This window comes from Acartia tonsa, chromosome 12, assembly GCF_053477335.1.
Source record: "Acartia tonsa isolate MP-2025a chromosome 12, ASM5347733v1, whole genome shotgun sequence".
Lineage (NCBI taxonomy): Eukaryota > Metazoa > Arthropoda > Copepoda > Calanoida > Acartiidae > Acartia > Acartia tonsa.
Genome location: NC_137271.1, coordinates 17414601 through 17427853, shown reverse-complemented (window position 1 = coordinate 17427853; position 13253 = coordinate 17414601). Strand labels below are relative to the sequence as shown.

General features: G+C 32.2%; 1 protein-coding gene across 5 annotated transcripts in view; it reads right to left on the bottom strand.

The window, feature by feature from the left end:
• LOC145334678 (uncharacterized) overlaps positions 1 to 13253 on the bottom strand; it is a 140601-nt gene that overhangs the window by 103596 nt on the left and 23752 nt on the right. The gene's annotated exons all lie outside the window — the stretch shown is intronic.

Sequence of the window (13253 nt, the reverse complement as noted above, 5' to 3'; positions counted from 1 at the left end):
CTCCCTTCCTCATTTTGAAACAACGAATGTTTGTATGTTGCTTTAGGTCAGGTTAGGTTGAATACTTAATACTTGAATACTTCCATCTTTATTTTGATAATAATTGGGGAAGGGGTGGAAGGACTTTTTATTTCGCGACTGCTTTGAGGGAAATCACCAAGAACTGTAGTAATATTTTACTGACAAATTCAGGGATCTAAAGGAATAAGATGATGATAAATAAAATTACCCCTTCAGTAGATTAAAATTAGTTGTTGAAACGTTTGAACATTCAACTTAACGAATCAACCAATCAAAATTCATTAAAGTCCCCATAGTTGTTATGCCAACGAATAAGAAAACGTTATTATAAAACTTTGGGCACTAGGGTAATAACCAACCCATTGTCTGCTCTCTCTTGACAAATGCAAAAATTATCAAACAAATTTTCAAACTTGTAGAGCGTCCTTTCAAGGAGCAAGATTTACTGAACATTGTTTAGGTTAATTATTTTTTTACATTCAAGTTAAATATTCAATTAATTTTATGTCTTTTTAGACAATAGGCAACAAGGACTATTATGCCCATGAGGAACGCAATACAAATATTATCCTCTTATATAAAGTTAAGTTTGTTATGCCTGTAGCGAAGAGTCTCACTAACTCCTGAACCGATATGGTTCTCCTTCTTATATGTACCTTCCATATCCCTATCGCTAGTAAAATAAAAATTGGATAAATTGCTTTAGTAGAGCGGTTAAAGAACTAGTAGTGTCTTCGTCCCAACCTTTAGGTTAGGGGAGTATACCCACAAATTTTATTTTCTTTCAGTATAATTCTTTTGTGGGAGGTTATTGTATTAAATCTCTATCTCCTTTTCCATTTCTTCGGACAAATAGGCTAAAACTTGCGAAGAACACGAAGGGATTATTCCGTTAACAAGATCTTAGAGGACATACACACATAAACATCGAACTGTATTAGTGCGCACTAGCGGCTGCGCCCCAAGCATCTAAGGGCCATTTATTCAAAAGGAAGTTATGAAGAAAGCATAATTTAGACTAAAACCATCCCAAGGATTATATCTAAAAATATCACAGTAACTTTGTAAACGCTTCCCTAAAAAGGAAGAATCAATCATTTTAGTATTTATGAAATCTTAAGCTTCAGAAACAAAAAAACTTACTACTTTATATTATAGAATATAGTATAGTTATTTTATATCCAATTTGAGCTGAGAAGAATATATAAAACAAAAGATTTATTATTACATTGATCAGACACCAGATTTTTATGTTCTCTTATAAAGTGAACCTTATAGTGGGCTAAAATTGCGATCTCCCCATCCTCCCCTCCAACTGGATGGACGGACTTACCAATAATTGACGATGGAAATAGCAACCTATATTGACCACAATTTTTCCCTTATCATAATATCCACGTATATTCTGTATCCATTGCTAAGAAGGATAAATTAAACAGACTTTGATCATTAGAGAAGCTAAAGTTGAGAGAATGAATATAGTATACATGGATATATTGACAGTGGAAAGTTTTCTTTAATTTAGCTTGCTTATATGGATCTAATTTATTGGTCAGTATGTTCATCCAGTAGGAGGGGTGGGTGTGTGATAACGGGGGTGGATGCGAGTATTGCTTTATCAAAGTACATGAAAATATGGTGCAACATCCAAGTAATAATACATCGATTGTTGCGAGACAAAAAAAAGTTTCTTTTATATTGATCTTTCCTTTATAAAACTATTATAAAGTTTGTGTATGTGCATGTGTATGTTAAGAAAGTTCTCGGAAACGGCTGTACTGATCGTTCCATAATTTTCAGAGAATGTTAGCATGGCTTCGAAACAGATTTGGATAAGAACCAGTTCTTAACCTTACATTTTTTACAGACAATTTTCCACGAATATTAAAAAAAAATATCATAACATTAGTAACAGTTTTGATAGCCTTGGCCTTCGGCCCCTCGGGTCTAACAAAACTAGCTAAATGCTACTGGAAATGATTAGTCTTAGATATACAATCAGTAGTTCGTCAAAAAGTAAAATGATCAAACATTACTCATGGAGCAGCTTCACTAATAAAAAACACACATTCGACTGATGTTAAATGTCAGTGACTTATTATAAACTTTTAAATGGATAAAACAAAACTTGTCATTTGAAAATTAATTATTTATACTTCTTATTATAAAATGTCAAACTATTTGTTTTTACTTTTTAAAAGGTTAAACTATTTTGTATAAAAACTATTTTGAATAGAAAAAGTTGATATATACATCTCCAATGATGTTTAACAATATTACTCCTTCTGTAAATTAGAATTATTGGTTGTTAAGTTTTGACACTGCACGTTCAGAACCACCAACAACCGAATAAGAAAAGGTGGTAATAAAACTTTGGGTACCAATGAAAGTCCAATGTCCCCTCCCTTTGCTTGGGATGGTGGAGACATTCTCCCCCCCCCAAAAAAAAATTTAAAACATTCGCTGAAATTATAAGATTTACGGTAAAGGAGAACTATATCGGTTAAGCTGTTAGCGAGATCCTCAGATATCAGACTACCTTTATAAAACAATTTGTTTAGTAATTTTTAAATTGAAAAAAGAAAAACTATTGAAATAAAAGGGAAAAAGTTGTTTTTTTTAGAGAGAAAAAATGTAAATTGTTTTGATTCACGAAAATTATTTCCTCTACTTTGAATTATTTCTCATTTGGTTTGATAGATAGTAGAAACAATAGATATAGTATGAATAGATCCATAATCAGTAAATTGGACCAATAAGAAAACATTGTATGATCAATGCGGCCATACTATTGGTTAGATATTTTCATTTAATCTATAAAAATGGATGTATAATCTATAATACAAAGTAGAACGATGTCTGTCTGTCCGTCTGAAGCTTAAGATCTCAGTAACTGCTGAACCGATTGGGCTCTACTTTTCTGGGATTATACCTACTGGTCCTGTGATGGTTTTAAGCTATTTTCTTGGGGGGTGGGACACCCCAAACCCCCCCAAAAAATGAAAAATACCCCTCCCCCCCAAAAAAAAAAAAATTTCTTTTTAAAACTAAAAATTAAAATAGAGGGGTCGACTACCATCCCCCCCCCCAAAAAAAAAAAAAAATTGCCCCCCCCAAAAAAAAATTTTTTTTTTTAAATTTTTCTTTTAAATCTAAAATACGAAAAATTGGTTTGATAAAACCTCTTGGGGCAAAGCCCCTAGGGGCTAGGGGCGAAGCCGCTAGTTATATATATGTGGATATTCATTACAGAGGGGTAAGTTTCTCGTCAATTTAGGTTTCTAACATAGACATCACTTATTGGTCAATTTGTTCATACATAAGGAGGGGAGAGAATGGGTAGGGGGCATCGAGGATCACTTTATTGGAGTATATAAATAATAGTACAACAATAAATGTATACTTTATTTAGGATAAAGCTAGCTTTTAGACAAAAAAATCGTTCAAATATTTCGTTACTCGTTTTATTGAAATAAATCATATATGACAAAATAAAAACAAAAATTTACGTCTGCTAGAAATTCTTTTTAAACTGGACAGGTTATCGTGTCTGACAGTCCATCTAGGGTGATAGATCTATTGTATAAAATGTTTAAAGGGTTGAAAAAATTGTATGAAGAAAAGGACAGAGGGAGGGGACAATGGGCTGTAAATTGTTATTTTTTCCAAAGGTTTATTATGTCTTATTCGATATCTTAAAAATTTGGAAACTTTTACTTGAGAGGACATGGTATTGCTACGGTGCTTATGGATGAAATCATTCTATTTTCTCCACTCCCATCCATATGTAAGTTTGCTTTATCTGGGATACAGTGATAGGTAGATAGACAATTACTTAACAGATTAAAATGTTGTGTACTAATGCCCTCTATCCTCCTTTACCCCTAAATTTTTTCAGCTACCAAAGGCAAAACCTATTTAATTTTTTTTTATGTTTTTCCCTTTTTCACTGGTTTACTCTTAGTACATTTTGGCTATACATAATTTTTCTAGTCAAATCGATCATGGAAAAATGAAAGAAAAAAGACAACCCTGCCTTTTTTATACATTCATTTCATATTCATAAAAAGTTTATTTTTTTTTACTTTTTGGGAGCGAAGCTACTTAATAAATAAAACTGTCTGTAAGTCATTAAGGTATATAAGTATCTCGACAAATACATAAAATAAATATTAATTGTGAAAAATTTAATTTGCAAAAAGCATCTACTCTTTAACTCATTCTACTCTTTCTTTCGTCCATTTTTACTATTAAAGAAATCAGAAAGAAAGAAAGAAATGTAATTTTCTTAGCTAATATATGAAAGCTGAAACTCTTTTAATTGTTTAAAGTCTACCCTATATATCTTATTGTCTGTCCGTCTGCTTGTCCATTCAATCTTTGTTATTAATTAAGAAATGTTAATTATTCGACTGTCATATGATTCTTAAATAGGCTTCTGAAATGTCTTGAAAAGATTCCCCTATACATAATACCTTTGTCAGACTGTCTGTTTTTTTAGGTTCTTGGCATTTCATTTTTCAATTTTACATAATTTCTAACTTATGGATGTTGTCATCCGTATTTAACTTTGGTCTTTTTATACTTCGTTTATATTTGATGGTAGCTCTTTTTAGACATTAGTCATTTATAAAAATAGCCCTTTCACGTTAACAATAGCCATAGATAAGTAAAGATAGATATGCAGTTAGGTTGCTTGCTATCAATAATACGAAAAAGGTCAAATAAAGCTTTTTTGTAATTATATTATGCCCCTATATAAGTCGATATATCATTATTTGAATGATACATCAGATTTTCTTGTGCTCTGATAAAGTAATATTAGCAGCTGGCTATAATAACGATACGCCCCCCCCCCATTTAACCCATCCCCTTCCCTCCTACTGGATGAACGATCTGATCAATAAAAGATTTCCATATTAGCAATTTAAATATACGACAAATTTTCTCCTGTCAATATATCCACGAATATACTATTCATTTGCTCTTATTTATAAATCAAAATTATTGTTATATAAAAATACTACGTTCTTAGTCTATAATATTCTATGGACTAGGCCCATTATATAAAAAGGCCCCACACAAATAAAGAAAATAGAGTGCATGTGTGTCCATTGAAAACAACCAAAAAACAATGAATTATCAATCCAACTCATAAACGTTTAGGATTGTATCACCAATGCTAGATAAAGATTAATTTATCCTATTATATAAAGTAAAGGTTTCTTAGTTGTCCGTTAAGATATCACCGACCACAGAATAGATTGAGTTAAATTTTAGGAAAAGTATCTAATCGGTCCCTGGATGTTTTTAGGCTATATAATGTTTAAATTATATTATTGGTATGGTTTGCAATTTTGTATTACACTGTTAATTCTATTAGAGTCGATTTAAAAGTGGCCATCATTGATATAATATCTACATAATGTTAATTATTCATCACTAGTTATGGTCTCGAAATCTTTGGTGTTTTATAAAAACATAACATATTATGTTTTGGCTTTCATCATATAATGCAACATCAAAAATTAGGGGGGATATAGCATTTGGAAAATATAGTTTTCTCCTTTATTTCATTTTTTCTCAACTATAATTTCTATGTGAAAAACTAAAATTCAAAAATATAATAGTTTTCATAAAAAATGAGGCCTTTTTGAAATGAAGAAAAACTATCACACAGGGTCAGAGAAATGACGATAGATCATTTTTATGATTAGTGGAAAAAGTGAACACTAGATGCCTTTCTTCAAAAAAGGCAAAAAAAATGCTGAAGGAAAGGGTTGTAGATTATGTTAACCCTCCCTTCCTGATACAAATGCATATATGCATGTTTATGCTTTCAGTGCAGTATTTTTAATCCATTTATGTATTACATCAAAACTTGTGTTTCTAAGATATTAGATTATACATTTTTCAGATGTGTAACATCTCTTTAATTGTCTCACTCACAATTTACCGATTCACTCAATTAAACACTGACAACTTCCAAGGATCTAAAGGGATAAGACAATGACCTGTAAATTGATTACATCTTCAAAGATCATCATTAATTGTTCAGTTCGTTCATCCAGTAGGAGGGGAGGAGATGGGTTATAGGGGGTGAATGGGGGCGATCGATTTTAGCCAGCTACACGTTTACTTTATTAGAATTCATGATAATCTGGTGTAAGATCCAAGAAAAATAAAGCCATTGCCCTATTCCTGCATCTCTAAAATTTAGACTCTTACTATCTTTAGATAAATCTTCCATTGACCAATCCAAGTACCAAAAAAAAATCTACACAATAAAGATTGCAATAAAATATATTTGCTCTCATAACATGAATAAATATAAGTGTGCTTCTATTTAAGTAATATTTTCAATATAGCCATTTTTACAAGTATAACAAAGATAACAACATCCATAGAAGAGTAGCTCTAAAAGCATGAGGAAGGAAAAAATAACAATACCTCTTGTAGAGTCTCAGAACTTAATAATATCCTAATGCATACATCCTTATACTAAAGTAACAGGATGTCTGTGTGTCTGTGTATCTGTGTGTCTGTACCGAAGGATCTCGCTAACCGCTGAACCGATCGGGTTCTCCTTAACAGGGTAGCTTCTCTTAGGTCCCGGGAAGGTTTATAACTATTTTTTTGGGGGGTGGGACACCCCCAACCCCCCCGTAAAATGAAAAATCCCCCCCCCCAATTTTTTTATTTTTTATTTTTTCTTTAAAAATTTAAAATAAGAAATTGGGTTATTAAATTTGACTCTCTCCCCCTCAAGTGCCCCTAGAGGCCTCTAGGGGCGTAGCCGCTAGTATAGAATACAGTAAAAGGAAATACTTTCATTTTTAGGATTTAACATAGAGATGCTTCACATATAAGATGTTATAGGAATTGTCATTCCAAAGATCAAATGAATAGGATAATCATATCATACAAAAAATGTAGTACAAATTTTTAAAAATCAGCATGTTTTAAATGGACGTACAGACTTTAAAAAAAAGTTTTTTACAGGTTTGAAAAAACGACATAAAATTGTATTCTAAAAACAAATTCTAAATTTACCCTTTATTGTGGTTAAATGCATTTTCATTCAGTCTGTAAACAATATAGACCTTTTGTAGCGAAGCTACGATATAAATAATTGATTCTGTACGTCCATAATGTATATTTGGTGCCACAAATTTTTCCCTGTCAATATATCCACGTATATTATATATCCATTGTTAAGCACAACCTAAAACCACCATTTAACTCTATGCTAATGATTACATTTTATATTAATCTTGTTATTAAAAAATTTTGTACATGCTTTAATCTAAAGCCCCCATATCCTTTATCTAAAACCGCTATAATGATCTTTATTATTCTTGTTTTGTAATCTGCTATTGTATTAACCAGCAGGAATCTAAAGGGATAAGACAATGGCCCAAATTATGGCACACAAAATTACCACTAATGTAGATAATGATTATTGGTTGAAATGTTTGAACTATCAATTTAATGAACCAACCAATCAAAATTGTCAAGAAACCGCTATTATGAAACTTTGGGGACTAATGTATAAAACAGCACAATGCCCCCTTTCCCAAAGAGGAAGATAACAGTTAAATATAAACTCTTTGTTTCCATATATGTCTAAAAGCTTCCCAAATCATAATTTGACACTTGAGAATTTGATGGGGGAGTGGGGGGGGGGGGGTGGGTAATTTAATTGCCATTGTTCTGTTCCTGTATTCATGATATTCATGCATATAAAATTCTAATTCATTTTCTGATTGTTTACAAATATAGATTCAAATAATGGATACAGGATATACGTGGATATATTGACAGGGGAAAATTATTTGTCGATTTAGCTTGCTAATATGAACCTCATTTATTGGTCAGATCGTTCATCAAGTAGGAGAAGAGGGGATGGGTAACGGTGATAAATAGAGGGTATTGTTAGTTTAGCCAGCTGTGAGTATTACTTTATTTGGAAAATCTGGTGCAACATCCAAGTAATAAAAAATCGACAATTAAAATCGATTAAAGATACCCAGTAGACAAGGAATAAACGCAAATTTAAACAGTGCAATGGCAAATATTTGGGAGATTTTTTTTATAAGATTTGTAAAACTGGAAAATAACAAGCTGAAACCAGACCCATATATTTAACCCAAAACTGTATAATCTTATTTAAAGCGCAGCTTCTATGTATATAACAGGGTATATCATATCTATACGTCAAGTGCGTCCGTTATACTAAGCTACGTTAAAATCGATAAAAGTATACCTTTTAATTTATTTATAGAAGTAAAGAAATAACTTACATTTATATCATGGGCTACCCAATGTCAATGTCAAATTCAGTGATTTATTAATAATAACCACATTTTTAAATGTTCATTTGTAGTACCACAATTAGTTTCTACTAACTGTCGACTTGGACATATCCTACTTATAGAGTAGCTCCGCTACTACAAATGATAAATATCTCAAGTATCGCACTTTAAAATTTAAAAGCCAAAAAATATTTTATGAATGTCATACCACGATAACTTAAGTATTTCATAGATTAAACGTTTTCATAGATTTTAAAAGAATTAATGTCTTTATTTCTATATTTTGATAATAATATCTTTCGTTAATTTTTCATGATGATTCCTATAACAGTTATAACAGAAGCCACTCAATAATCGTTACCAAAAAGTCCGTATATCCATTTAAACAAGCTGATTTTTCCTTTTTTGACAACAACTTTTTGTATAAATCAATTATGCTTTTAAATTAAAATAGATTTTGAACAAGGTACAGTATTATAAGCAAGGCAGCTCTATAATCAAATCCTATAAATGGATTTATGCCCTTAATTGTATCCTGTATTTTCGCAATATTGCAACAAATAAGACTTATAAGACTTACAAATTAACGTTCTGCTAAGTTTTGACACAAGAGTTATTGTTTATTTGTCCTTCTTCGCTTTTAAGGATGTTGTCATCCTTGTTTCTTTTCTCTCCCAATATTTCTATATAAATAGCCTATCCATGCTTATAACTAATCTATGACTTATTATCCAGAGATAAGTTAGCGCTTTTCCAAATTTGTAAATCTATCTTTATCATTTAATCATTTACCCACCCTTATATCACATTGCAGGGTTATGGGGAGGGGACAATACAGGATATGCTAATCTTTCCCCAAAGATGTATATCCCCAATGACAATATACAAAATTAACCCTTTTTTAGATTACAATTAGTGGTTGAAACGTTTGTACCATAAACTTAGTTAACCGAATAAATAAAATTTAAAGTCCCAAAAGTTGTTAAGCCATCAAATAAGAAAACGTTATCATAAAACTTTGGGGAATAGTGTAATACCCCTCTAGATATAGGAATCTGGCAGCAATGCTCATTATTGCAACGTAAATATCAGGAAATTAGGCAAGTAACTAGTAAGTTAATCATGACCTCTTTCATTGAAGGTGATAAGTCGATATAAAATATCAAAATTAGCTCGTATTTAAAAAACAAAAACAAAAAACAATTCAGTTAGAAAAACAAACAAAAATAAAAAATATAAAAGCTACGCTCCTAGAGGCCTCTAGGGGAACTTGAGGTGAGGAACGAGGGGGGAAGTTGACCCTTCCTCATTTTCAATTTTAGTTTTAAATAGAAAAAGTTATTATAAAAATGTTTAGGGGCCTTTTAACAGGGACGATTTCTCTTGGGATGGTGGTACTCTAAAATTATTTAGCTATAAACCCTCCCAGGACCCAAATAAAAGTAGCTAAACTGTAAGACAGGCCGACAGGCACACACACACACACACACACACACACACACACACACAGACATAGACATAGACAGACAGATATGCTGTTACTTTTACATAAGGATTGCAAGAAAAACTAATAATACTAACACTTTTTGTATAACACATTTTGCGTGTCAAAGTTTTTCACATGAAAATGCACACAAATTAAGGAATTTAGCACTTAATTTTAGAATTGTCATTTTGGGAAATTTTTTTGAAAAGATCAAGTTTTGTGATAAACCATAGCGAAAAAATCTTCCCATACTTGAGTTTTGGTGCAAGTCTACTCTAAAAGTTGGACGAGTCGGTTTGTCCGTAAATCTATTTCCAAGATTCGCTCGCTGAACGCTTTTTATTATTTTAAGATCATTTTATGTTGATTAGAAAATCTCAATCAATGAACATCATTATATGTCAGATCGAAAATATGTCAGACATGACAACTGTTATTGTAAAAAGTATGCCAATAATATGTCACTCCTGACCACTTATATTAAATGCCATCTAGACGATATTATTAGCGTCAATATAATAATGGATGAAGAATATATGTTGACAATTAAGTGAAAATTGTCGTCAATTAAGCTTGCTATTATGGACCTCATTTAATAGTCAGTTCGTTCAACCAGTAGGAGGGGAGGGGATGGGGTAAAGCGGGTGGTTGGAGAGTATCATTATTTTAGCCAACTGCAAATTTCACTTTATCACAGTACATGAAAGTATTGTGCAACATCAAAGTAATAATATATTGATAACTGCATCACATTAGATGAAGGAACTCAAACTTTTTTGCCTGATTTGCTTAATATTTTATTTTGTAATTTTGCTAATCAAAGCTGCTATACTGTAAGAACATGATTATCCTTGTTTTTTTTTAAAGGAAAAACAAATAGAGGAAATGACACAACACAGAGTTAAGTCAGGAATGTGGGGATAAGAAAATTCACATAAAAATATTTCACCATAATACTTTAATTGACATTATGCCTTTGCTAGCTGGTTAATATTTTGGGAGAAAAAAGTAGGGGGGGGGGGGGGCAGTTTTTAGCTAAAAACAATAAATAGCCAATAAAATTTTATTTCATTAAAAACCTAATAACCTAATAAAAATCTCGATTTCCGAAATAAACTTACATACCCTAATTATGATATAGTAGCTGCGCTACTTAAGAATTGCATTATTGCGTGAACACTTATATGACAATTATTATCATAAACATGAATTTTGCGCATTTTCGGGGCGGTTTCCATGACATCATTGAATTTTAGAATTACAGTAAAGTTACACAGTTGATAAAACTGTAATTTAGGTGTGATGCACAATTGACAGAAACGGCCTTATGTCGACGCAATGTTCATTTTCAAGTGACACTTGTCACCAACAATCTATTTGTTATCAAGGATTGGGACAATTTTGTAGCTGTGCCCTAGGAAAATGGGGATAGATGTCACTGCTTTTGGCCTACCTATTCTATTGACGTCATAGTAGAGGGAAATATAAAGGGAAGGGGGAAGGAACCCCCCAGAAAATAGATGGGGTAAAGGATATTTCCTGACGTCAATATAATAGGTAGGCTAAAAGCAATGACATCTATCCCCATTTTACTAGGGTACTATAGACAGCTACATAATTGTCCCAATCCTTGGTAACAAATAGATTGTCGGTGACAAGTGTCACTTGAAAAATGAACATTGCGTCGACATTAACCCTTACAGACAATTTTATCCATAAGTAGGGCAGCTACGCAGCCGCTAGTTTTCATATATAGTATGCTAATTGCTGCTGCGCTACTAATGCAAATTAAAAGTAGCGCAGCTACTCTATGATTAAAGTATGTAAGTACGTTTTTCATAATGGATGTCTCTGTTTATGATGTATTCAAGAGCATACATGCAGTTAGCATGTATTGCTATGTAGTCTTTTTTAGTAGCGAAGCTACACTTTATCCAGGGTATATCTGTAAGTCTTTTTATTTTATTTGTAAAACTAACGGCTGCACCCCTAGAAGACTCTATCTTCTAGATGGAGGGAAAGTCCACTTTTCAATTTAAGTTTCAAAAAGAAAAATACCCTCCCCAAAGCAGTTAAAAACAAGGATGACAACATCCATAAAAGCGAAGCTCTGAAACGATATGACAGACAAACATTAACTATAGTTGAGTGTCAGAACTGAATATACAAAATATGAAAATATAAGGTTTGACAAAATTATACGTAAATTTGTTACAAAACTTATTAAATGCAGAATTCTGTTTAAGGACATACTGACATTTAAATACTTGATTATAGAGATGCTTCGCTCATAATTTTGTACCTTATTGTAATAGGAATCAGTAATCAAAAAATCAGACCAATCAGAGGATTTTATCACATAAAAAATTGTTATTAAAAAAGTAAAAAATCAACATGTTTAAAATGGACGTACGGACATTCTGGTAACGATTATAGAGTTGCTACGCTTTCTAAATCGTACCTAATTACTACAGGAATCACCATGCAAAATTTGAAATCGATAGGACAATTTTAACATGCCTAAATTAACGAATAAAAGCTAACTATCTCGGACGGACGGACGGACGGACCGACCCTAATTATAGAAAAGCTTTTAAAAACCTTCCATGGATCTAATAAGAGATAGATAGAGAGAGAGAGAGAGAGAGAGAGAGAGAGAGAGAGAGAGAGAGAGAGAGAGAGAGAGAGAGAGAGAGAGAGAGAGAGAGAGAGAGAGAGAGAGAGAGAGAGAGAGAGAAAGAGAGAGAGAGAGAGAGAGAGAAAGAGAGAGAGAGAGAGAGAGAGAGAGAGAGAGAGAGAGAGAGAGAGAGGGAGAGAGAGGGAGAGAGAGAGAGGGAGAGAGAGAGAGAGAGATAGAGAGAGAGAGAGAGAGAGAGGGAGGGAGAGAGAGATTAGGAGGAGATATCAAAATAGAGAAATAGCCAAGTAGTTATGGTAGGTTTAAAAAGAACAGACTGAATAGAACACTTTTATAGAAGCTTCGCTATAAAAACTATTTTTTTCAATTGACAATAAAAAGGGGATATTATGCAATAAGCAAACAGTACAAATAAACATATATTAAAACTTTATTTACAGGGTCATCAAATTAAATATTATTATTACAATAATGGATTTATTACTATTTGGATTTTACACCAGATTATCATTTACTCTAAAAAAGTTAAGCTTGTAGCTGGCTAAACCAACCATCCACCCCCTTTATCCAACCCCCTCCTGCTGAATAAACGAATTAGCCAACAAATGATGTCTATGATAGCAAGCTAGATTGACGACAATTTTTAACCTGTCATAATATCCACGTATATTCTACATCCATTATTACAATTTATACAGTTTATAAAATTGACTGTAATGTAATTTGTTGGTTTACTTTTGAACCTAGTTTCATTTTACATACTTTTACACCAATTAGTAAGTTTACCTATCAA